The sequence below is a fragment of the Octodon degus genome, unplaced genomic scaffold, assembly GCF_000260255.1.
Source record: "Octodon degus isolate 3935 unplaced genomic scaffold, OctDeg1.0 scaffold00005, whole genome shotgun sequence".
In the NCBI taxonomy this organism is placed as follows: domain Eukaryota; kingdom Metazoa; phylum Chordata; class Mammalia; order Rodentia; family Octodontidae; genus Octodon; species Octodon degus.
The window spans coordinates 13621941-13649092 of NW_004524581.1; the positions used below are offsets into that span (position 1 = coordinate 13621941).

Sequence of the window (27152 nt, forward strand, 5' to 3'; positions counted from 1 at the left end):
TTATTTATTTATTTATTTATTTAAATTTTATTTACGTGTGTGTGTGGCCAGCTCAGCCCACCAGGGGGCGGGGCTGGCTGGCATGTGGTGCTGGGGAATTGAACCGCAGTCTCTGTGCTTTAAGCTTAGCTTGTTCTAGGTAGGTGCTTTAGACCACTGAGCCATCTCACCAGCCCAACAAAAGAATTCTTGATAGAAGCACAGAAAAGAAGGACACTTTCCCGTTATCACTGCAAGAGCCCAGTGTTCTCAGTCAACACCCAGCATCCTCCATAAACCTGTTGTCTGGTGTGCCCATTGTGTTATGGCTTTATTTAAAAGGTGAACATGAATTACTCTTGAAAGTCACACAGACTTAGTGACTTTTTTCCTATTAAGCCCAAAGTCTGGCAATGATGATGTACCACTTTTTGGCTAGATCGTTAAAAGCATTAGTGTTCCTGCATCATTTTCTCTTGGATCAAACAATGGGAAAGTCTACCATTATGTTATGGGTGTACTCAGCGAAGCCTTAAGAAGCTTACATGGGAGGACCTGATGCATTTGAACAACAACAGCAACCACATGCTAGATGTGTGCCTGAGCCAGCCCTGGTCAGTTCTTCAGATGACTGAATCAATGGCCAGTTGATTGATGGCAGACCAATGAAACATCCCAACCAGAAGTGCTGTACTAAGCCGCTCCCAAATTCGTGGCCCACAAAAACTATGTGAAATAATGCTTGTGTTGTAAGGCACTCTGTTTTATTTGACAGGTGACTAATAATGTGTAAAGTCCAAAACTCAAATTTATAAGAATATATTATGAAAAGTAGGGTGTATTTCCCTATGCCCTTTCTGCACGTACTAGTGCATTTCATCTGATGCACTCCCAGTAGTTACTTGTGCATCCCTTGAGAAATACGGGATTCTCACATGGAGAGAGAACATTCTCTCAGGCTTTCACAGAGAGCAAATTGGTCAAGCAATGGCTGTGACTCATCCACATGGCTGACACTGAAATGGATCTACAAACTGTGTTACAGGTTTTCAGGATAAATCCTGAGGGGATTTGACTGACCTTGTCAGATACAAAAGTTACATTTCTTGTTATATAGGTCTTGCTTTAGCTTGGTCTTAACCATCTAGCAGAAAAGTATAAAAACGAGATATAGAAAGTAAAGCCATATTAATATGCTGATCTGTAAAAGGCTCAAGTCAACAACTTCTGACATTGCCAGTCCTACGGATAACTCACTATTATTATGGACTACTGGACTATGTTGGAATGTTTTGCTGAATTCACGCACCTACAATATTTAAATGACAGTGGAATACCTATCTGACAAAACTAAACAAAAAAAGGGAATACAAAAGAAGGACTATTTTGAATCTGTGTATTAAGAATAGTTAGAGATATACAGCTATGATCTCTTAATTCAATGAATAGAAAGATTTGTACTATTAGTATTTGTGGACAGGATATCATTTTTGCATCTTGTACTATGAATAACCATTAAGAAGACAACAATATGCAATATATTAAGTATTGAAACTGTCCTACTAATTGGTTTTGAAACTGTCTCATTGCTATTTCTTCTCAATAAAATTATTTTTAAAAAAAATTCTTGTATTCCTTTAATAACTCATAACTCATAGAGTTATGAAGGAATATTAAAACCATTATGTATGGTTCTATGTATTTGCATATTATATTTAGTTTTATAAGTTAGATTTTTTCTTAAGCACCTGCAAGCAGGGGCCAGGGCTTTGATCCCCAGTGCCTGCTGTGCCAGCCTCGCCCCTGGGGCACACTGAGACAGGGATTGAAACTGGGCATGGTGTTACGTGCCTGTAATCCCGGCTTTTGGGAGGCTGTAAACAGGCAGATCACTATGAGTCCAATCTAGTAGTGAGACCCTGAACACCCTATAGATCTTTCCCTAAAAAATAAATAAAATGAAAAATAAATTAGATTTTTTTGTTAAATACTATACAGTATATTGGATATTGTGTGCCACATCAATGCAAAATGGATATAATCCTTTTTAGTGATTTTAATAGTCAACATTCTGATATATTTTATTTAATGAATCCACAATTGGTTCATAGTTATGTGGCTTATGTAGAGGTTTTAGTACCGCTGTAAATGTCATTTTCCATGTGTAAATACTATATTCCTATATGTAGAATTGCTGGTATGGTAAATTTTTATAGATGTTGCCAAATAAAATATTTTTACCTATCTAATTTCCACTAGTATTGAGAGAATATTGTTTCAATGCATACTCAAGACTTCTACAAATATTCAGTGTGCTTTTTTTTTTTTTTTCTTTCTCCTTTCTCCTTTCTCAGAACTGGGGATTGAACTCAGGCCCTTGCACTTGCCAGGCAAGTGCTTATTCTACTGAGCCATCTCCCCCGCCCCCTCAGTGTGCTCTTTACCAATAGAGCCTGTAAACAATAACAGCACTTTGAAAGTTTACATTTATGTTCTACTGAATGCAATGAAATGCTTGGGTGGAATAAACTATTTTTGGAGGAGCCAATTCCCATAAGTGATTTCTAAATAGAGATGAAACATCTGATGGCTTAATTGATGTCTATACAAGAAATGGAGCTAGCTATCTAAGTTTCTTTTCTGCAAAAAGGATTGTTAATGCTGTGTGGCTTCACTCGGAAGATACACTAAATCTTTAAGCAGCAGATAATTTCAAAACAATTGTAAGTCATTCAGAATTTTCCATAATAAAGCTCCTAGATTATTTTCTGTAATAAAGCTTCTAGATTATTGTTGTTGTTGTGGGGGAGGGGAGAAGGGAGCAGGAGAAGAGGTCTCACATTGATGACATAACCCAAGAGGATAACAAGAATAAAAGGAAAGATGAACATAAAACTAAAATCTGGGCATAATGGTACATACCTGTAATCCCAGCACTCCCAAGTCTCATGCAGGAGGGTTTCTGTGAGTTCAGGCCCAGCCAGAGCTACATATTCAAATCCTGTCTCAAAAAGTAAAAATGAAAGCGCAAAGCTACTAAACAAGACTAAAACAAACACTGAAGGAAAACAGTGGGGGACTGGGGAGATAGCAGAATAAGCGCTTGCCTGGAAAGCGCAAGGTCCTATGTTTAATCCGTGGTATTGTAAAAAAAGAAAAGAAAAAAGAAGAAAAGAAAACAATGGATTGCTGTTACTATTGTAAACATTTCTAAATAATTGGAAGCAGAATCTATATCCAGTATTAATAGTGGAAACTTTGGTTAATTGTGGGAATGCAAAGATGGCTTAATATTAGAAAATCTTTTTTTGGTCAGATGGCAAGAAAACAAAAGAGAAAATTGGATTTTTGTCTATGGGTGCATTAAGAGACTGCAGATGTAGCTCAATGGTAGAATGTCATGTGGGTGCTGTGCCCTTTATCCAGCACCAGGGTATATATATGCTTTAAACAAGGGAAGCTCTCAACTCTGATGCCAGTATCACACGTTGCAAATCATGTATTGAATCATTCTACTTTAACCTTTTGCTCTTATTCCATTATTGCTGTTACTACTTGTTAATTGCATCTTGGAAAAACTTAATAAAATACAGTAAAAAACTGTTTAGAGGCCATAAATTTGTTGGATTTAAGATTGAAAATTTGAAGCATTTTGATTGGAGTGCCTACATTGAAGTATGTACATCAACGTTACAAATTACAACCTCAGATTATAAAAGGTAAAATACTTTTTAGACGTTGTTTTTAACGTCTGCTTTCTGCACCTTCAGTTTTGTTTTGATTTATAAGGATTTAATACCAGAAATTATACAGCTAATACTTTACACTAGTATTATATTTTTTTAACTGTAAAAGTACAAAAATAAGCTACTCCTTGGCTATGATTTGCTTTTCACAGATGTAAGGAAATGCCTAAAATTTAATTTTATCTACCACAAGTGTGTTTGGGAAATTTAAATAATATTTCTAGTTTTGAAACTCCCTTTTTACTTTTATTTCTCATAAACATGATGTTCTTAAATAGGAGTGATTTATGATTAATACAGTTACTAGCGATTGTGCAAGTCATGGCACTACACTTGAAATGGCAAGAACAGAGTAATTTAATTATGTTTTCCAGAAGAATAACAAGTAAAATCAGTGGAAACACTATAATATGGTAGTGTTTATTTCAGTTTCTTTAGCTCAAATCATTTACTGGCCATTAACTGGGTTATATTTCTTGAATTTTATTTTGATGTTTACATATTTTACTAATATAAAAATATAATTTGATTACTAATGTCCTAGTCCATCATGCTATTGGTGTTTTAAAACTCCTTGATAACAATATCAGATATGAGGTGTAGGCAGTTATGAAAGGCCCTGCCATGAGTATATATCTTCTTAAGTATGAAGTTTGCTCATATTGTTCCTATCACCAGTATTTTTAATGGTGTAGCACAAAGAACTGTATTATGATGGTGAGACTATGAAAAGGTAAATTTATGAATAGCTTCCAGATCTGCTCTAGAATTTATTACCATCTGGTCTCTTTGGAGGCTATTATAATTATTCATGGAAATGTTTTCAACACAAAAAAGCATGGGTTATACATTTGCAGAAAGTAAAAAATCTCAGTGGTTTAAACCATATGTAGTTTTCTTAGAGTTAGGCATGGGAAATGAACTGAAGAGCTAATTGAGAATCATCAGTAATGGTGTGGTTTGCATCAATTTTGTCAGGATCTGTGCAACAAGGAAAACTGACTTTTAAAAATAGAACAGTTTTCAATTATTATTTTATCTTAAGGAAATATAAGATTGCCTCATACAAATCTTGGTATAAGTCTAAGAAACAAAATAAGGCATGCATCCAATTTTGTGGGTTATTAAAAATGAAAACATTCATATTAAAATAATTTTAGATTCGAAGTTTTAGAGAATGCCTCTGTTAGATATTTGTTTTAAATGTAATGCAAATATTTTATTCAAAATAATCCTCTATGCTTTGTGGTCTTATTTCTGTCACTCTTAACTAGCAGTAAGTCACAGTGTTGCCTAAGCTGAAGTTGTCTTAAAAGTAAAAGAATAATAAACCCAAGAGCTTTTTCTTTTTCACATTCTGAATTACTTAGAAAGAAGTCTATAAAAAATGAGATGACAAGTCAAAAATTGAAATCATCTCTTTTTTTTCAGTTGTTTTAAAAGAAAAATGTCTAGTGGGCTGGGAATATACAGGAAATTTAAATTTGTGATTGAGAATAAGAAATGCATTTGTGGCTTTACAAAAGAAATACCAGCATGTCACATTAAAATTATGGTATCTACAGTGTTGTACAGTTAAACAGGAAAATGTATTGCATCAGGGGGTATGCTGCACTTTAGAGAGCTAGTGTGGGATCTAAATGAAGAGTATAATGCCATAGCAGGCATGAGCATTAATAATCCACTCAGAGAGGAAGAATTTTGCTGTCTCCCATGTAACATAAAACAGATGTTCCATTCTATTAAAAACCTTCTTACTCAAATGAGTGTTTAGATCACTGGTCAATAGGAGAAAAATGAACAATGGCAAATTAATAATTTGGAGGATTTGTCGTGTTTATGAGTTAATATTGGGTGGTGGGGAGGGTAAAGGGTCATCTGCCAAATATTATTGTAATTTTGATATCTTAATGTAGGGCACAGAAAGCCCACAGTAAATTATACTAGTTTTTAATTTATCGTGCTTTGCAAATCTGTTTTCTTTCTCAAAAACGGGAAGAGATTTCAAAATTGTGGGCTCAGCTATTTCAACTTAGTCATTTAAATATATCTAAAAGTATAGTTAGTTAACTTAAATGAATGTTGCAAACATTAAGTAGCTGGCAACTGAAGGTACACATTTGTAGAAAGGGACACTAGGGGGCATTGCCACAGGGTCCTCAATGTCTTGTGTTCTTGCTGTTGGTTTTCAGTTTTAAAAATTTAACTATGATTTATGTAGTTTGAAATTATCTTTGTAGTGTACAGTTCTGTAAGTTAAAATAAAGACACTGTCATGCATGAGAAATAAGATATAACATAGTCCCATCACATCTTAATTTTCCGTGTGTTCTCATAGGTCCTCCTGTCTACATTTGCTTCTACCAGTCGCTATGCTGTTTTTATTGACTGTGACAGTCCTTGCTTGGGTTGCCAGGACTTTCAGATTTCCTCCCTTGGGACATTTCTCAGGGTTACATATACAATGGGTGAACTTGAGACATCCCTCCCCCAGAAAAGAGCAAGCTGAGTTACAGGTTGCTGTAAAATTGGTGGATTCCCCAAGCTCAGAGTTACTCACTGGCCGACACAAGCCTGCTGCATACATAGCATTCATCTGAGTCATAGCATGTCACCCTCATAGGACCTGGGATGTGGGGAACCGGTGCAAGTATACTGATGTTTTTGTGCTTGCCAGAAATAATAAAGTCTTTTTTTCTCTGACCCAGGAGTCTTATGTCTTCTGCTTGCATTTGTGAATTACTAACAGGCCCTTTCTGTTAGCTTTTTAGGTGAAATCACATCCTACCCCTTATAGTTTTCTGTTTATATTATTTTGCCTTTTCAAATAGAGGATGCTTGCTTTTGACTAAAAATCAGTGTGTGGATTTTCATGCATAACCATAGGTATTTCAGTAGGTTTAACCTAGCCAGGCATAGTGCCACATACCTGTAACTCCAGCAGTAAAAGAAGATGAAGCAAAAAGGTCATGAGTTTGACCCCAGCCTAGGTAACTTAATTATCTGGAAGACTAGAGGGCTGAGGCTGTAGCTCTGTGCAAAGGCACTGGGTCCGATTTGTGCAGTCCCCGGCAATACACACATACACACATGGCTCGCTGGGCTTCACTGCAGGTGGTTGGTTCCTACACCAGATTTGCCGCACACCTCTCAAAGTCTCCTGGGGGTTGCAGTCAGGGACCCAGGCATATGTTCCCCTTTCTGCACACCTAAGCCAGGTTCTTTCATCCCAACTTCTCTTTGAATGAAACCCTTAGCAAAGCCTTCCTGGGGTGCCTCTCCCGACTTTATGGACAAAGGCGGGGAGCTCTGGAGGCACTTTTGTCCATTTTGATTTAGTATTTTTGTATCCTTGACCCTTCTGTTCTTAGCCTTTATCAAACCTCAGGTTCAAAACGCTACAATTGCACTGCTCCACTTGATCCCTAACTGGTGTTCTAGTCCCTGGAAAATAAAACAGAGGGAGCTGGAACTTACTCCAGTTTGGACTTTTTTTTTTTTTTTTTTTTACTACCACAGGAAGCGATTAAAGACAAATACTACTTTCATGTTGCCAATCTGTACTAAAACCAGGCAGCTTCATTCTTTGCAGCTCTCCTAAGTTCCTCAGGGCCCTCAAAAGGTACTATTTTATAGTACCTGATCTTTGAATCTGACTTCCTTCAGGCGATGAAAAGTGTTTACTTAGTCTCCCATTTTTTTATGCATTAATAGTTTATGGTTGCTTGTTTGTGTTTTCTTAGAGCATGTTAGTAATACAGAATGGTGAGTCTTATTTGGGGAAATGGGGTATGTGCATTTACTATATCTTGTTTATTTTCAATCCCATTATTTCCTATGCACCCCCCATAACTGCTATCCCTCTATCAAAATCTATCTTCTGGTTTTCTATCATTTCTCCTTTGTTCTGTCCCTCCTGGTTTCTCATATAAGAAGCTTGCACATCATACAATGACATAGCACAGCATGATTTCATTCTTTATGGCTGAATAACACAGATTGGACTTGTGATCTTTCCTGTTTTTCAGCCTCCCAAGCACTGAGATTACAGGTGCGTGTCACCACGCCCAGTCTCAATCACTAACTCAGCACAGCCAGGGTGGGGTGGGGGCACAGCAGGCCAGGGATCGAACCCCCAGCCCCTGTGTCTTCCTAAGCAGGTGCTTTAATCTGCTGTGCTATCTGGCTGGCCCTTCCATTCATGCATTGATAGGTATCTAAAAGCTTTTGTGGATGTGAGTATGCATGCATCGTTAAGGTTTACAGTTTCTTTTTCTTTAAGGAATGACAGGAGCAGTGTAACTAGGTGAAATGGAATTTCTGTGGTCACTTTTTGTGGATTCCTCATTTTGATTTCCATAGTAGTTATACTAGGTTGTATTTCTACTAACACGATAAGGGGTTCATCTCTCTGTCAGCATCTACACTAGTGTGCTTTGTCTTGTACTCCTGATGATAGTCATTCTGACTGCAGTAAGGTAGAAAGAATCTCCATGTAGGTTTTTTTTTGTTTCTTTTTTTGCGGAACCAGGGATTGAACTCAGGCCCTTGTGTTTGCCAGGCAAGTGCTTATTTTACTGAGCCATCTTCCTGACCCCTCAGTGTAGTTTTGATTTATATTTCCCTAAAGGCTAAAAACGTTGAAATTTTTTTTTCCCATATATTTTCTGGGTATTTCTACTTATTTGGGGGTGGTTAATTGTCTTAGTTTTTCATATATTCTAGAGGTTAATCCTCTACCAGAAGAGCAACACAAAGTTTTTCTCTCATTCTAAGGGTATCTCATCATTCTATTTCTTTTAATGTGCAGAAGCTTTTTAATTTGATATAGTCTGATTTGTTGATTCTTAGTATTGTTTCCTCTGCTATTGCCTTCCTATTCAGGAAATACTTCACAGTGCAAATGGTTTCAAATGTGTCCTCTATGTTATTTTTTCCAGCAATTTTAAAGTTTGAGTTAAAAAAAAAATTAAGGTAAGGTCTCTCATAATTGCCAAGATGGCTAGGTCCAGATTGGACCTTGAAATATTTCTGCTACAGCCTCCCAGACTGCTGGGATTACAGACATGCACCACTACATCCAGTTCAAATTTCTGATTTTGTGTCCAGGCCTTTGATTCATTTTTTATTTGACTTAATTATAAAGTGAGCTATCGGGATATGGTTTCAGTCTTCTGCCTATGGATATACTGTTTTCCCAGTACTGTTTATAAAGACATTGTCTTTTCTCCAAGAAGCATTTTTTGGCTTCTTTTCAAGAATCAGATGGTTATAGGTGCATGAGCTTATCTCTGTGTCTTCTGATGTTCTACTGGACTGTTTTTGTTCCAATGCTATGTTCTTATTTCTGTAACTTGTACTTAGTGTAGCTTGAAATCTTGTGTTCTGATGCTTCCGGCATTGTTCTTTTTGCTTGGGATTGCTTTGACTATTCTGACACTGGAACTCCTCCCCATGACCCAGATTACTTCTGGTATTGCTGCCACTTGGTATTGTCAGGTTCGATCAATTGTAATATAGGCAGAGGAGTATGTCACTGTGTTAATTTATGCTTTCCTAATGATGTTAGGCATTTGTATGTGTCTATATGCTATTTGTGTATTTTTCTTGGAGAAATACCAGTGTATGCTTAGCCCATTTGCTCTTTCTCTTAAAATTGTGTTTATTTTTGCTATTGAGTTCTTTTTCCTGTACACAAGATTTTTGTTCATGTATGTGATTTGTAAATGTTTTCTTCTAGTTGTAGTTTATCTTCTCATTTTCCTGACAGTCTTTCAACAAACAGAAGGTTCTTATCAATACATGTTTTTCTCTCATGAGTTTTAATCATACCTAAGAACTCTTGGTCTGAGTCAGAAGACTTTCTCTTATTCTAGGTTGGTTGGTTAGTTAGTTAGTTTGTTTTTGCAGTACTAGGCCCTTTGAACTGAGATATATTCCCCCTTAAAATTTCTTGAGAACAGTGTCTTTCTAAGTTGCCTTGGCTGGATTTGAGCCTGTGATTTTTCTGCTTCACACTCCCCAAATGCTGGGTGTGTGCCACTAGTCTTGTCTTCTTCTGGAAGCTTTATAGTTTGATTTTAGTTCTGTGATCCATTTTGAGTTACTTTTTCTCCATAGAAGGTTAAGTATAGAACAATCTTCCCTCCCTACCATGATTATCTACTTGCTGTACTGAACTCTTCAAATCTTACCTTTTTTGACAATCAAGTGTATTGTTGTTTCTCTTTTCTCTATTCTGTACCATTGATATACAAGTCTCTTGTTTCTCCACTATGTTGCTCTGGTTACATTTGTTTGGACTTTTTGTGTTTTGTGGTCTCTAGTCATATTAAATTGCATCTAGAAGTTGAAGTTATTACATTTTACAGGTTGGAATTTCTTACATCTGTGTTTATAGACAAAGGCATGTATAATTTTGTTCATTGTTGCTGAAGTTTTATGTAACAGATGTGTTAGAAATTATGTTTTCAGTATGCAGAGGAAGATGCTATTAATATAGTTGAGAGTTTTGAAGTAGTAATTAAAATAGACAAGATAAATAGAAGAGGAAAGTTTATACATCTTATTTATTGTCACTGCCTTATTCTTCCAAATATTTTTATTTTTAATAAGAATCATGGGGGGGGGGAGCAGGGAAGTGGCTCAATAGAATAAGCGCTTCCCTGGCAAGCCCAGGGGCTTGAGTTCAATCCCCTGTTCTGCCAAAAAAAAAAAGAGGATCACTTTCTTATTGCTTACGGTTTAATTTATGTAGGTTTTCTCAGCCACAGAACAAGCAACAGAGATTTTAAAACAAAGCCTATTTAGGAGATACAGGTATCACTGGCAAGAGTGGCAGGAAACGAACAAGGCAAAGTGTATAAGAAGGATTTATTGCCCCAGTTATCACGATAGGTTGCTAGAACTTTATTTTGTATGAACATTCTGGGGGGAAGAATCAGTGTTTTAGAATTAGTTTTCAGAGTTAGTTTCAGAATAACTCACCTCACATATGAGAAAGTGAGTTACTTTCTGTTCCTGGTCACGGACTGTCCTGCAGGGGTCTGTGCTGCTCCCTGTCATGATGGTGCACCTAGAGCTTCTTGGGTACAGAGATGCATATTCTGGCTGTTGGTCATAGTCCAGAATAAGGGGAAACTGTTACACCTACTACAGTGTCTGATGTACACTCGCTGACTGTTAGCACCTCACCTGCAACACCTTAACAGCATCTAGCAAATCCTCACTAGAGTGATACTTTCTAAGTGAATTAGATTACATATTCTACATTTATGCTTATCTCTGCTTATTACTTGAATATACAGATAGTTTCATTAGATTTTTGTGTATTTCTCTTGTCTTACTATTTACCTGCCTAGAAGAGCTTACTAAATATACAGTTGGAGATGTTATTATACACCCTTCATGTGATTTATTTTGAAATGTTAAAGCATAGTAGAAAATATATAAGATGCTAAGAGACAATATTTTCATTAACATTAGAAAGGTACAAATTAAAACTGCTACATAGATAAAATTGAAATTGACTGACAATAACAAGTGCTGGTGAGAAAGCAGAATAATTGTGTTATACGTGGCTACTGGGAGAGTAAAGTGACACTGCTATTGTGGGAAACAGTTTGACATTTTCTTTTAAGTTAAACATACATTTCCCATATGACTTAGCAGTCACATTCCTGGGTATTTACCCTACAGAAAAGGAAATTTATAGTAATGCAACAATCTATGCAAATACTTACAGCAGCTTTATTTGTAACCCCAACAAATTGGAAACAATCCAGATAACCTTCACAATGTAAATAAACAAACTACAATATATCTACACAATGCAATAATATTCAGCTTTGTAGAGGAACACAGTTCTGATACAGACAACATTTTACACAAATCTCAAGGGTATCTCACTGGAAAAAAGTCTACCTCAAAAGATTACATACTATATGGTTCTAATTGTATAGTATTGTTGAGTTGCAAAAATAGCAATCTTGAAAAATGGACCAGTCATTGTCAGGGGTTAAGGATGATGAAGGAGATGGCATTGACTAGGGGAGTAGTTTTGGAGGGCTTGTGGTGGTTAAACAGTTCTGTATCTTAATTGTGGTTGTGGTTACATGAACCTAAACCACCAACAGAGTTCCGCTTGCAAGTGCAGGTGAATTGAAAGAGCAGTGAATGTGCGATGCTTTGGTCAGTTTTGCACGCCTGTATCTGGTAATCTGAACAACTACTTTGAAGATAACAGTGTGCAGTATAACCACCAGCACTGATTTCCTATCACCTTGTTTTGAAATTCTGTACTGTTTTTAATGCTTTTTATTTTTTATTCTCTTTAAACTAAAAAAATGACAAAATAAAGCTCTCCTTTTTAAAAAAAATAGTGAATTTTGGATAGTGTCTGTAGTGTAATACAGAACCAATGTCAATTTTTAGTGAACACAGGTTATGTAATATGTTATCACAGGGCCATGGAGATGGTTCAGTAGAATAAGCGCTTGCCTGGCAAGTGCAAGGGTCTGAGTTCAATTCCTGGTTCTGGAAAAAAAAAAAAAATGTTATCATTAGCAGGAGTTGGGAGAAGGCCACATCAGAACTGTTTTTGCAACTTCTTGTAAACCTAAAAAAAATATTTGGTGATCCAGTAAGTCTTGTTTATTCATGTCTGTCTCTTATTTCTAAACTAATTCTCTTTGTCACAGCAGTCTCACGATACATACTTTTGAAAGTCGTATTAAGCAAGGGCTTAAAAGGTCATGAAACTAACGCATGAAGATTAAGTCCTCCAACTATTTTTCCTGTGTCTATTACTTTTTACGAACTTCTTCACAGAATTTCAGCTTTACAAATAATAGGAAATTGATTTTACTTTCAAGATGATCCATTTTTACCTTAAATTAGAAGAGACTCATGATTCCTCCAGAATTCTCTACAGTTAGAACTTCACTGTTCATCGATCAATCTCATTGACACAAACATGCAGTTTCTTCTCTAGTTACTGTTTTCTTCCTTCCTTTGGACATCTTATAACTATTTCCTGCTTCTCAGTTGAAGATACCTCTTTCTCCTGGAGGTCTCACTTCTGACAGCTTCTGTCAGATGTGTTTGGGGCAGCTCTTGTAGTGTTCCACACCAGGCTGGACTCACTTTGCAGATGTGAAGAGAGACCAAATAAAGGGCAAATTAATTGCTCACCTGAAACTCTCGCTCTGGGTATAAAACTCTGCAATAATTCCTAAATCCCAGAAGTATAAATAAATTATTCAGAACACGAGACCACCCAACGTATTCTAGTGATATTTAACAGAGATATATTTGGAACTGGTGGAAGAGGAATCACTCCCTGGGTACAAGATCAATTGCCGTTCATTTTATTCACCTGAAGATAAATCACTTTCACAGATTTTGCAGACTTTTCTTTTTCCTTAAAAAAAAAAATGATTTATTAAAGTAGAGGCTTCCTTACTATATCAACTCTGACTTACTCTTCCTTTATCATACTTTGATATTGAAGGAAGCCAGGGGCCAGCAATACTCCTGTCTGTTCTGCTCTTTATTTCATTGTTATTTTAAAACCAGTGGATGAAATTTGCTTCCATTTTGAAGTGCCCGCTTTTGCCTACATTTGGAGGCATCTAAACTGAGCTCATATTATTGTTTCTATGATCGTTTTTATTTTTATAAAAGGTAGCATAATTTTAGAGTTCAGTTGTGTTGATCTGAAAAGTAGTCTTTTTTCATTCTTTTCTTTCTGTTTTGTGTGTATTGAGAAGAGAAAGGTATAAAATACCAGTGAAAAAATCAGACACTGTGTCTAGTGGTCCATTGTGTGTCCGCATTTTGCACATATGTATGTATACTGAAATGTATATAACCTAGATCTTCCAGAATTGTGTAGGTTTCTATTCTCTTTATCAAAGAAAATTCTCAGGATTATATTTTTCTGTATCATCTATTTGCCTACAATTCTTGTTTTTTAAACAGCCTCATTGAAGTATACATGACATGCCGTACACTTTTCCATTTAAGGTTATGGATCTATGTCTTTGCTGTGTTTGTAGTGTTGTGTTGTTTCCTTGAGACAAGTCTCCCTGTGTAGTTTAGCCTGACCTTGAATTCATTGTGTAGCCCAGGCTGGTCTCAGACTCCTGGCATTCTTTCTGTCTCAGCCTCCCAAATACTGGGATTACATGCATGTACTGTTCTAAATGAACTTTACAATCAGCTCATTGCAGAACATAGCTGGGATCTTTTTTTTTTTTTTCTTTTTTTTTCTCATGTATTTAGTACAGGGTCTACACGGTCTCGCTACACAGATTGGACTCTCAATCTCCTGTTTTTAGCCTCCCAAGCGCTGGGGTTACAAGTAGTGCCACCATGCCCAATCTCGATCGCTGTCTCAGTGCTCCCTAGGGGCAGAGGTGGCACAGCAGGCCCATAGCTGAGTTCTGATAAGCATTGGATTCAATCTTTAGATGAATTTGGGTCATATTGCCACTTTAACAGTCTTCTTACCTGTGAACATAAGATGTTCTTCTGTTTACTTAGGTCATTACCTGAAGCAGTGTTTTGTGGCTTTTGGAGTAAATGTTTTGTACTTTTAAAGAAAATTCCTCTATTTTTTTCCATTAGATGCTCTTAGAAATGGAATTGCTCTCCTAATTTCAGTTCAGATTGTTCTTCTGAATATAATTGTGTTTTTAAAATATTGATTTATATCCCACAGTCTTTCTAAATTCACTTGTTTTATTTCTAATGTTTTCATTGGGCAAAGTCGTGTTTTCTGGCAATAGAGATATTTATTTTTTCCTTTCTGATTTGGAAACATTCAAATTTTTTCATCATGTTTGTCCTGACAAGTTTTAGTACAGTGTTTACCAGAAGTGATAAAGGCAGATGCCCATGTCATGTTCCTCATGTTGGGAGAGACATCTAGGTGACTGTCATTTATGACATTTGATGTTTCTTTTGCAGTTTTCTGATTTGTTCTTTATGAGACTGATGAAACTCCCTTCTCTTCCTTATCTGTTTGTTTGTGACAGGGTCTTGCTATGTAGTCCAGGCTGGATTTGAACTCCTGACAATCCTCCTGCCTCAGCCTCCCAAGTGGTGAGGTCATAGACACACTCTACCATCCCCAGCTATTCCCATGTTTTTGAGACAATCATGTAGTTTTTGTTTTTTTCTTCTATTAATATATTATATTACTTGATCCCTAGAACTTAAATTAACCTTGTGTTCCTGGATAAATTGTACTTTTATCAAATTGTATAATTATTTTAATATGTTGCTGGGTTAGTTTGATGGTATTTTGTTGAGCATTGGTCAGTCATACACAATATATCTTAGTCTGCAAATTCCTCTTGTGATTTTTTTTGATTCTGATACCATAATAACACTGGCCTCATAAAATGATTGTGATTTGTTGTCTTTTCTAACTTTTGTAAGTTTGTGGAAAAATAGTATTTGTTAATTAAATGTTAGAATTTAGCAGTGAACTCATTTTGGCCTCAGCTTTTCTTTGTATTATTAGATTGCTAATTAAATCTCTCCACTTGAAATGCAGATTTATTTATATTGCATATTTACTCTTAAGTCAGTTTTCATAATTTATATCTTATTCGGGATTTATCCATTCATTTAATACTAGTCTAACTTACTTTAGTGACTCTGTTATCTAATATTACTATAACCTCTTCATCTTTCGTATGGTTTTTTTTGGGCGGGGGTGGAACCGGGGATTGAACTCAGGCCCTTGCACTTGCCAGGCGAGTACTTATTCTCCGGAGCCATCTCCCCGACCCCTTTCTTGTGATTATTGTCTGCACATTTTTCATCTTTTTACTTTGAGTTTGTAACTTTGAATCTAAAGTATGTCTCTTAGAGAGACATACACAAATATCTTTCATGTATAATTATCAGTCCTATTGATAAGAAAATATGAAATTCATCTCATCTTATTGGCATAGATCTGTAGAATATTCTAGAAAATGTGTTCTAGTCTATATTTAAAACCTGGTTTATTTTTACTAAGCATTGGAGAAAAATGTGTGAGTGTGCCTACTTTTCATTGCATTTAAAATTTCTGTTGTCTGATGACTGAAAAGTACATATTTATTTCCCTTATTTCCATGCACATATACATCACAAAGCAAAATACTGGTTGGTGGTACAGTGAACTCTAGATTTTAGTGTATTGACATACTGGTTATATTAATTTAATTGTATAAAGTTATCATCTGACTTAGAAATGAGTGTTAATGAAATGAGTGTTAATCTTTAATTTATGTCATCCAAAGATTTTTCTTTTAAGTAGATTAATATTTTTATACTGGTGTTTTATTGTCATTTAAAAGTCCATTCTACTTGAGATATTGATCAGGGCTTTACAGTTATAAGAACATAATTATCAAATGGATAGCCCTTAGCCAGTTTAATTAATTGACTAGCTTGTATTTAATGCAAGCTAGTCTAAATTTCCAGTCCAGTTTCTAATCAGTTTCGAGTTATATTTTGTATTTTTTTTCTTAGGAAAATATTTCTTGAAACTGTAAAAGGAACATTAACTACTCTCTTAAGTGCAAGGTGAAGAGGATTCCATAATGTAAAGAAACAAAAAAAAAGTTACCGTTTTCTAGTATTTAGTTTGCTTTTATGTAGTTCTTTGGGAATTTAAAATATGCTTTTCTGTATTTTGAAAAAGTACAGAGCAGAAGTTTTAACATGTTCTAAATCCCTTTTCATTATGTATAAGGTTTTCATTGTCCAAAAAGCATCCTTTAAAAATAGCATTTAAAATATGTATTCGACACATTGGTACATGAATTGCAGTCGAAGCAACTGAATTGCTGACTTTGGTTAGTCTTTCTACTGATTGTTGGTCGTAGGCTGTAGTTGCGTATGACAGGAGGAGAACATTACCACATTCTTTTAGGCATCTGGAGTAAATTCCTGCCAGCACAAGATAGACAGTTTTATCTTTTTATCAGTGATGCAGATTCTGTGCTGCCCTGGGAGGAAGCACACACACAGCCTCATTAATGCTGACAGAAATATTCACATCTACATGAATTTTTGTTTTTGCCAGAAAAATTGGATGCTACTTTTACATAGTTATTTCATAAACAGTAGAAATTTACCCATGTCTCGTTTCCTTCAACCCTAGTTTTGTTTGGTAATTATCTATGAGGTTAAGTAGATGTTAAAACATTATTATTTTTGAATGAGTATTGACTTAGGGGTAGTGCTTATTGAAAAATGCAATAATCTTTAGCTCTCTTACCCTTATTTTGATAAATTTATCAGAGGGTATGATCTGAAGGAAACATTTGTAAACATCTTGAGTAACGGGAACATACCTAGCAAGTGAGTACTAGATGTGCTGGAATTCATGATGGAGAGGTCTCCTTCTTGCTCCACTACCAAGCAGCTAAGGGATCTTGGGCCTGTGAATTTTATTTCTTGGTCTTGTACATAGCTATTTTAGTCTAATCCCTAAAGTCTAGCATATTTGGAAATTTTCATGGTATATTTGTTTTTAAATGTTTATTATTTTAAAACATTTAAAAGTTTCTTTAAGAAAATCCTATTAAATTCAAAGAAAAAAGCATTTAAATTTGAGTTATTAGTTACCTTATTTATTCTTATCTTATTCATTTCTCCCAGTGTTTTCCATTATGATTACTGGAGCCATATATATTAGGTCCAAGTAGAAGAGTAAAGAATTTGGTTATAGTGAGTTACTGTCATTAAAATTTTGTACATATATTCTTTTCCCACCCCCCTTTGGTACATGGGATCAAACTTGTGACCTTGCACTCGCCAGGCACACGCTTATGGCACTGAGCTATATCCCCAGCCCTTGTGTTGTATATCTTGAGAGTTTGTTTATTGGCCTTGCTTATATGGCTATATCTCATAAGGCTAAGTGTTCAAACTCAGCTTTCCTGGTTAAATGTACCCTGACAGGGTAAACCCCCACTAATAAAAAGTATTTGCCAAGATCACTTCTTAGAATTGGTAACAGAATATATGTAAATTGACTTTTAGCTGAAGGAATAATGAAGCAACCCAAAGGGTGAAAATAAAAATGCATTAGTAATATATAAATCACATACTTAACTCTGTACATTTGAGAATTAATGATAGAAGCATGTGGACTAGAGGTTAGTTTTGTTTTTGTGAAAAGCTTCCTTTTTGGTTTCATGTGCCTTTTAGTTTTTCAGTACTTAGTATAGTTTTAGAAATGTAGGCTGTGGGTAATGTCCCAAATTTTCTGATCAAGAAGATTATGGGGCCAAAGAAGAAAGTGATCGATGACGTAGAGTGTGCCTAAGGAGAGTCACATGGGGAGAAGACACTCTCTCAGGCTTTCACAGAGAGCACATTGGCCAAGCAATGGCCGTGACTCATCCACATGGCTGCACTGACAAAGTTTCTACAATCTGAGGTACAGGATCTCAGGATAAATCCTGAGGGCATTTCACTGACCTTCTCAGACCAAAAAACTACAACTCTTGTTGCACAGGTCCTGCTTTACCTTGGTCTTAACCATCCAGTAGAAAAGTATGAAGACGAAATATAGGAAGTAAAGCCATGTTGTTATGTTGAACTGTGGAGGACTCAGGTCAATAATTTCTGACATTGCCAGTTAAACAGAAGACCCAATGCTATTATGGGCTACTGGACTCTTTTAGAATATTTTGCTGAGTTTACACACCTATAATATTCAATAACAGAACTTAGAAAAAATGGGGTATACCGATGAATGTCCATTTTGTATGTGTGTATTCAAAGTGGTTAGGATAGATATATAGTTGCATTCTCTTAATGAATAGAATGATTTGTTCTAATAGTGTTTGCAAATAGGATCACAAGTCCGCATCTTGTACAGCAATTAACCACTAAGAAGAATATATGCAGTGTATTATTTGTTGAAACTGTACTTCCGATTTGATTTGAAACTGTCTCATTGCTATCTATCAATAAAATTTTGGAAAAAAAAAGAAATGTAGGCTGTGGAGTCACTTGAGTTGGAAAAGAATTACAGATAGGATTTTTAGAAACTAAAGAGAAAAGCATACAGTCAAGGAAAGGATTTTAAAACTATCCAACTTTAAAATATTTAGCCTTTTCACATAAGAACTATTGACCTATTTTTCTGTTATAACTTAGTCTATTATCGTGTGCTCACTTCACAGTTGGACAGTTGGTCTGACTTTTGTAATTTTCTAATTGCCAACTTTCATTACACATAAAACTCATGCTGCCTTTCCTTAGTGTGCTTGTCGGTATACACTAGGTATTGTTAACTTCTCAATTCTTTGATAAGTGCTGTTTATCACCAAATGAGTGTCTCTGCCAACCATTCCACCCCTACACATACATTTTGTGCTATTAAGGAAGCCTATGCTTATATAGGTAACTGAAAAGTTTCACAAAACAAGTCATGTCAATAGTTCCTGTAATGTACTTTGATATTTTATTCTGTCTATTAGAACATATAAGGATGATTCTGACCAGTGATAGTAGGCATCTTCCATTAGTGGGTCACATCCTATTGCTTGAAAATCACTGTGAAAGAGGTTAATTAGCAGAAGAGTTTCATCTTGTTTACATAGCTGACATTACTGGGTTATGTTACAAGATACCCATCTCATAAGACAGTTCTTATAAATGGTCAGAGGTTTTTTTTCTTTTCTTCTTTTCATTTTGTACCAAGTAAATCAAAAGCACTCCTGTTCATTACATCTCTATCAAGCCTATTCCAACTACTGCAGTCTCATACAGTTAATTCTTCTATATTCTTTTTGGCATTTTGCATCAAACCCTTCTAATACTTTAACTTCAGTATGTCCATTATCCCCACTTCCAGATAGGAAACTGTTGAGAACCAGTTCATGGATTTCTCATCCTCCTGCACAGTCTGCATCTAAGCAAAGGCATTTACAGTGCCAATGTTTGTATAAGGAGAAATTCCAGGATAGTGAAGTTAGTGACATGTCACTCCCTGGAGACATCCAAGGGTAATAAAAATAAAAGACTTTCTCTTCCCCTCTTCGGAGATTTGCTTACATTCTAGAGTAATGAGTAACCATTTTCTCTGGAATAGAGCAGTGTAGCAACCCAACAAAAAGAGCTCCTTGATTTGGGAGTTGTTTTTTCTTGATGCTGTCTACTGCATGTACTAGAAACTTCTTCCCCTTGCTGTATGGTCCCATAGGGACTGACATTCAGGAAGTTATCCCAAACATATTATTTTGGCTGCTGCTTATGCCATGAGTAGTGAATTCTGTTTGTTTCTGATCCGTGGTTCATATGTTCTTTTGTATGTGCGTGTACAGCAGCAGAGCTGGAGGTGGCGAATTTTGTAGCTTGCAAGTAGGCTTGAATATCAGATCCTCCAGAGTTTTGACTTAACATGCAGTTTGAAACTTAGAATTGTTTGTTAACCCATAGTTCTTTCTTACATGTATAGATAAAATAACTAGACAACATGAGTCATGACTAACATTTGGAATAAACATAAATATTATATATCACACTTGTATGTTTACTGTCTGTGTCCCATGAGCAAAAATGAGGGTTCACTTTTGTTCCCATGACTTGTCAGACTAAAAGGTAATAGACCAAGGCTGTGATGGCTAGTGGTGGAATTCTGTTTATGTGCATAAAATTTTATATATATGTTTTTATTTGTGACCTTGATAAAAGTGAGTTATTCATTAAAATAATCCAGCTAATTTCCACAGAATAGAAATTCTTTTAGTTTTTAACATTTTTCTTGATGTAATGCAAGCTGAAAAGCTTGATATAATTCACCATTTGTTTACAATAAAAAATTTTAAATCTCATACTAAATTTATCTTTCAATCATGATAGATGCAAAATTATAGCATGTTTTTATGATTCTTCTGGAATTGCCTCATATCTATAAATGTTTATTTCAAGTGACAGTGTTTATGTGGTATTCCAGATATTACTAGTCTAGTATTTTATGGGGATAACTTACATTGTAAACTAACTTTGTAGAATTCTTCAGGGAAATCTCTTAATTCTGCATTAATATAAGCTTTCAAAAGTAACAGACATGGAGCAGTTGATTTAACATTATCTGTGCCTTTATTTCAAATTTCACTGTTAGAGATATGTATAGAGTATTTGAAGGAGTATTTGACCAGAATAATATGGCTGATTCTGTTTTGAAAATCTAGAAGATAGTTTATTCAAAAGCATATAGTATTGCTTATTTATAAATATTGTAAGGAGATGTAGTGAGTCAGGGAGCAGGCACTGTGCGTTCCGGTGCTGCAGCCGCAGACCTCGGCATGTGTGGCCCGCCAGAAAGCACTTGGCAGGTGGTGGGGTGTGGAGCAGGAAGGGTGATATAAAAATCAACAAGCATCAGTGTGTGATACAAATGTGGCAAGAAGAGAATAAGGGCTGCTGGTCATGATTGAATTTGAGATTTCATGCTGGAAGGAAAGTCATTTTAATCTGTCATCTTATTTCTAATAAGTATCTCTCCTTGGGAAATTCTCAAGAAAGCCCTGGCTGTCCTTCTGTACCACTGACCACTGCTGTGCTGCTGCTTGCTGACCCTGAACCACACTGACTCTCCCCACACGGCTGGGATCCACACAACTCACAGACCATACCCGTGCATGGAATTTGTGCAAGAATTTGCTTCTTCAATAAACTGCAGTCTCTCTTCTATACAAAGAACGCTTAAGGCTGCTAGAAGGACAGAAGTAAGTTAAGCTGAAAGCTCATCTGCATCTCAGAGAAAGACATGGAATTTTAAGGCATGAAGGTAGTGTGGTGTCAGCCAAGGTGATCAGGACACAGCCGGACAATGTGGACTTCAGACTACTGCTTTTCTGCTGTCTGCTCACAGTGTTGATGGTGGTGGTGCTTGTTGTCAACATGACACAGGTAGAGTACTTTGAGACTGTGTCAGCCACTTTCATTGATAACAGTGGACAATTTGTTTCCTCCCAAGCTCCAGGGACTAGCCAGAATCCTTACTGTGGCTGTGAGCACCAGAGCTTGTCCAGTCGGTGGTGCATGGAAGAGGGCCCCATGTTGGGTGCCTTGCAGTGGCAGGTGCCTGATGTGGGCCTAGTCCCCTTTGTGAGGAGCACCAGTCCTTCTTCAAGCTACTTTGCCATCTTGAACTCTGCAGCCTTCTTCAAGGTGGGAGGTCTTCCGGAAGTGCTGGTTCACGTGCAGGATTTTCAAAGAAAGCCCAAGAAGTATGGTGGAGACTTCCTGCAGGCCAGAGTCCACTCGCTCAAGCTGCAGGCAGGGGCTGTGGGCAAAATGGTAGACTACCAGAATGGGTTTTACAAAGTATTTTTTACTTTGCTCTGGCCGGCAAAGTTAAAGTGTCCATATCTCTGGTTCACCCAAGTGAAGGGATCAGGGTTCTTCAATGCCTACAGGAAGAGAAACCAGACAGGGTCCATTTCAAGAGTCTGTTCCATTCAGGAAAAATTTCTGAAACCACTGAGTGCAATGTGTGTCTTCCTGGAAGTCTGCCTCTGTGTGCTTCACAGATCTGTACCCTGGAAAGCCCTGGTTCTGTTTCAAGTCCGCAAAGCTCCCACGTAGCAGCAGAATTAACCATTTCAAAGGTGGATACCTAAGGGGCCTCCTAACTGCATCAGAGTGCTTTCTTCCCAAGTGGTGTCAATATTAAAATGCCCATCAACTCCAGTAGGCCTGACTGGGTGACTGTGAGTCCCAGCAGTGTAAAAGAAACTTACAATTCAGGAGTATCTCAAGGCTCAGGAACGTTTCCTTCTGGGTATTTTTACAAAGACCAGTGGAGGCCCAGAAAGTTTAAGATGCATCAGTTTAATGACCCTGACAGCATTACACAGTGCTTGCAGAGAAAGATAGTGTATTTATTTGGTGACTCCATGATCAGGCAGTGGTTTGAATACCTCATAGCATTTGTTCCATATTTAGTGGAATTTAACTTGGGTAGCCCTAAGAATGTGGGTCCCTTCTTGCAGTAGACCAAAAGCGTAACATCTTGCTCAAATACTGCTGCCATGGTCCACCTATCTGCTTCACAACTGTCTTTAGCAATAAGCTCCATTATGTGGCGAGTAAACTGAATTTGGGATCAGGGAAGGAAAGAACACAGTAGGTGCCATAGCCATATGGTTGCACTTCAGCACCTTCCCCGGAAGTATACATCTGGAGGCTCATTCATAGAGCAGTGGTCCAACTCTTGGATCGAAGCCCTAAGACCCTAGTGGTCATCCGGACAGCCAGTGCCCAGGAGCTAGGTCCTGAGGTGAGCGTCTTCAACAGCGACTGGTACAACTTTCAACTGGACACTGTCCTTTGGAGGATGTTCTCAGGAGTTGGTGTATACCTTGCTGATGCCTGGGAGATGACGTTGGCCCATTATCTACCACACAAGCTGCACCCAGATGAAGTTATTGTGAAAAACCAGCTGGACATGTTGTTGTCTTTTGTGTGCCCTTTGGAAACCTAGCAAGCCGTGGCAGAGACTAAAGGAGTCACATTCAGTGACCTTCCCAACTGGGCTGCATTACAGAAAGTTTGTGGATAGTAGCCTATTGATAGTAGCCTCATTCTGAAGTGGCTGCTATCATGTACAGAATTTCAAAAGCAAAATTCTATACTTTATATAATGAACTGTAAGGAGCTTAGTCAATACAGGCTACATTATAATCAATGTTCTAAGATACTTAAGATATAGAAAATCAAGTAAAATTATCAAACTGATATAGATGTCAGTGTGTTCATATACAAAAATTGGAGCATTTTAAGGAACAAAGAAACCCCTCTAAATTGGTTTATAATTTGCTTTTCTGGTGATTTAGGGTAAATACATAGTACTCTGCATGAAAGTGTTGCTGTAAAAAGCATAAATCTGAATACCCTTTGTCCTTTGTGAGTCTGTATCTTCTGTCTGGTTGGCAAGCCCTAATCACTGCTGTACTATGCATTTGGAAAATATAAGTTGATGATAGGCATGGCAATGACTGTTTCGGAAATTTGAAGTGTTCACGAGTGGTTTAATTCTAAGATAGTTATCAAGACACGTTTAAAATTTCTTGGCCTAAACCTTTAAAGCTGGTGATTTTAAAATATATTTCTTGGATTGTCAATTGGAATAGACTTTAGGAGGTCCATAAATCCACAAAAATTACAATTTTTAGTGTGCTCATTTTTTCCCTGAGGTAATATAACCTTTATCAGACTCTCAAAAGAATCTATGACTCAGAAACATAGTTAAGAATAACTGACTTGGGACCGCAGAGATAGCTCAGTAGAATAAGCACTTGCCTGGCAAGTGCAAGGGCCTGAGTTCAATCCCCGGTTCCGGAAAAAAAAAAAAAATAACTGATTTCAAACATTGATAATGGGTCTCCTAGACCTCTGTATATATAGTTTTCCTTAATTTTCACTGGTTTTGTGGCTGTAAATTGACTTAACTGAAGTTTACTTGTGAATCCAGAAATCCTAAGATATTTTTGCTGTTGTTTGTAAATTTATGTCGAGCAGCACAAGCTATCTTTACTTGCAATTCCAAACAAAGGTCAAAAATGCAGTGGGCTGTCTTCTTCTATAAGCAAGTGTCCTTTTTTTTGTTTGTGTATTTAGTGGCATTGTTTTTTGCATTTTTTCCTCTTTGTTGGAAACTTTTCTGTTTAAAGTGTCCCTCGAGTTCTCCTAAGCACAACAAGGCTGTGAAGTGCCTCCCAGAGAAAATGTGTGACAGATTATCAGGCATGAGTGTGAGTGCTGTTGACTGTGAATTCAGTGTTCATGGATCAAATGTGAGTTCACATCTGTCCTAGAGTAAGTTGTAGATATAGACAGACTCGAATAAAACAATTAGGAATGGGGAGATGGTTCAGTAGAATAAGTGCTTCCCTGGCAAGTGCAAGGGCCTGAGTTCAATCCCCGATTCCACCAAAAAGAAAAATCCCCAAAAAACAAATAAAACAATTAGGTGTCTCTTAACAGAAACATACATAGGAAGATAATGTGTTGAAGAAATCATCATGACCAAGTGGGAAGCATGAACTATTTCACGCTGAACTTAAACACTGTAAATAAAGGAAATCATGATTGTGCTGAGCCAGGGAGACGCTCTTAGCTAACCTTCTCAAGTTGTATTGTTTAAAAAAATCCTAATATTTCTGAATTTCTTTCAGTGTGAGAAAGAAAATTTATTGACATTAAATGAGGATATGGATCATTGTTCTCTTAATAGTATTATATATCAGCTGCTTCACACATAACCATGATAAATGTTATTGGTTTAGTGTGCTTCACATTTATATATTCTAGGCCTGGCTAAGTTTACTTGGATAATTCAAATATGTCTGAAATGTTGCTGGTCCTCATCATATAGTATACTGTACTGTAGTTCCATATTTTGCTATGGGGTACTGATAACTATTTAAACAGAGGTGAGCCATTTTAACCAAGATTCTACTAACTCATTAATAAAGTTAGCACAGTTCTTTTTTTTAATTATTATTTATTTATTTTTTAGCACAGTTCTTCAACAGCTTTTTAATTATGTATCTGCATACTTGACTGCATTACTAAGTCACTTTTTCACTCATTAAAACTGATAGCATTTGAAGCTCCTCCTTTCTGACAAATATGAAGGACCATATCCTCTGTCTTCAATAACAAAAAAGTCATATGTTCGTCTCTATAGAAGCCGAAAAAGTGTATGGCAAAATGTAAAATCCATTTCTTACAAAATTGCTGTGTACATTGGGTGTAGAGAGACCCTCCTTCTCTCTCTCTCTCTCTCTCTCTCTCTCTCTCTCTCTCTCTCTCTCTCTCTCTCTCTCTCTCTCTGTGTGTGTGTGTGTGTGTGTGTGTGTGTATACAACCAATAACCAATGGTGACATACTTAACTGGTGAAAAGTTAAATGCTTTCATACTTGGGAGACTCAGGCAGGAGGGTCAATAGTTTGAGGCCAGCCTGTGCTGCATAATTAAATTCAAGGCCAAATAGACTACAAAGTGAGGCTGTAGTCTCAACCCCTCACCTAAGAAACACAGAAAAAAATTATTTAAGGCTGAATGCCTTCCAACTAAAACCAAGCATAAGACAAGGATGTCTGCTTTAAGTGGTTCTGTTGAACATTACATTAGATGTTCTAGCCAATCCCATTAATAAGAAGTATCTTGATTAGAAAAGCATAAGGCAGTCTGTAGATACTCTTCAGGCATATAACGATCTATCCACATTGCACCACAAATTCTAGAAAGAAGTACTATAACCAATGGATGCATTTAGTGTTCTTACAGAATACAAAATCTGTTTTATTTTTTGTCTTGCAGTAGTGTGGATAGAACCCAGGGCCTTTGCACTGAGCTATATCCCCAGGCCGTTTGTAATTTTAAGACAGGGTCTAACTAAGCCACTAAATTGCTACCCTTCTGCCCTGGTTTCCTGGAATTCTGGGATTATGGGAATGCTGCGCCACCGCACCTGTTTTAAGATCAATCATTTTAAATCAAGTATAGGTTTCTGTACTAACAACAAACTATTAATAATTAATTTTTATACCTTGTGGTGGTAGAGATCAAACCCTGGAGTCAGGCACATGCTAGTAGGTTCTCTGCCACACAGCTGTACCCCCAGTAATCACATTAAAATTTATTAAAAGCAGTGTATGCCATAATATCAATAACCCAAACACTTGGGGGTAAATCTGGCAGAAGGTGTGCAAAGCAATTACCCTGGAAATTACAAAACATTCCTGGATGAAGTTAAGCAAATAGATTTCTTGGATGTAACACTAATAGAATAATCCATTAAAATGGTTAATTGTTCATTAGCAGTGTACGTAGGTTAAAAAAACTAAAGGAATTTATGTTCATATAAAACTAAATGAGTTCTCTGAACTCAACTTGATTTTTAATCACTAAATCAATTTCTAAAACTGACTGTGTTCCTCTGAACAAAAGTTAATGAGTGTTGTACAGGTAATTTTTTCCCCTAATATTATAGATGACAATTGTTGCTATTTGTTAGGAAAGCAGAAGTACTCTAAATAGTCATAACTTTGACCATATTGTTTCCTTTTTAAATACACTTGGCCGACTTAATGTTTTGAGTTAGCTCTCCAGAATTTAAGAAGGCCACATCTTTTGAATACTTTGCCTGATTTCTGTAATTTCTTCTTATAGAAAATTGGCTCAGTAGACTATAGTTATAAGTGAGTCTAGAGTAAGTATGATTAGGCTAGAGATTATTTGAAAGTTGTTGATTGTTGAGAATTTTTTATTTTCTTTTCCTTTTTGAGACAGGATCTCCCCGTGTAATTCAGGCTTGCCTTGAGCTCACTTTGTAACGATCTTCCTGCCTCAGCCTCCTGAGTGCTGGGATTACAGGCATGCACTGCCATGCCTGG

General features: G+C 36.6%; 1 protein-coding gene and 1 pseudogene across 2 annotated transcripts in view; both read left to right on the forward strand.

Annotated features, from left to right (window-relative positions):
• LOC105742575 overlaps positions 1 to 23304 on the forward strand; it is a 31889-nt pseudogene extending 8585 nt beyond the window's left edge.
• Positions 1 to 27152, forward strand: part of Adk (adenosine kinase) — a 563958-nt gene that overhangs the window by 204738 nt on the left and 332068 nt on the right. The gene's annotated exons all lie outside the window — the stretch shown is intronic.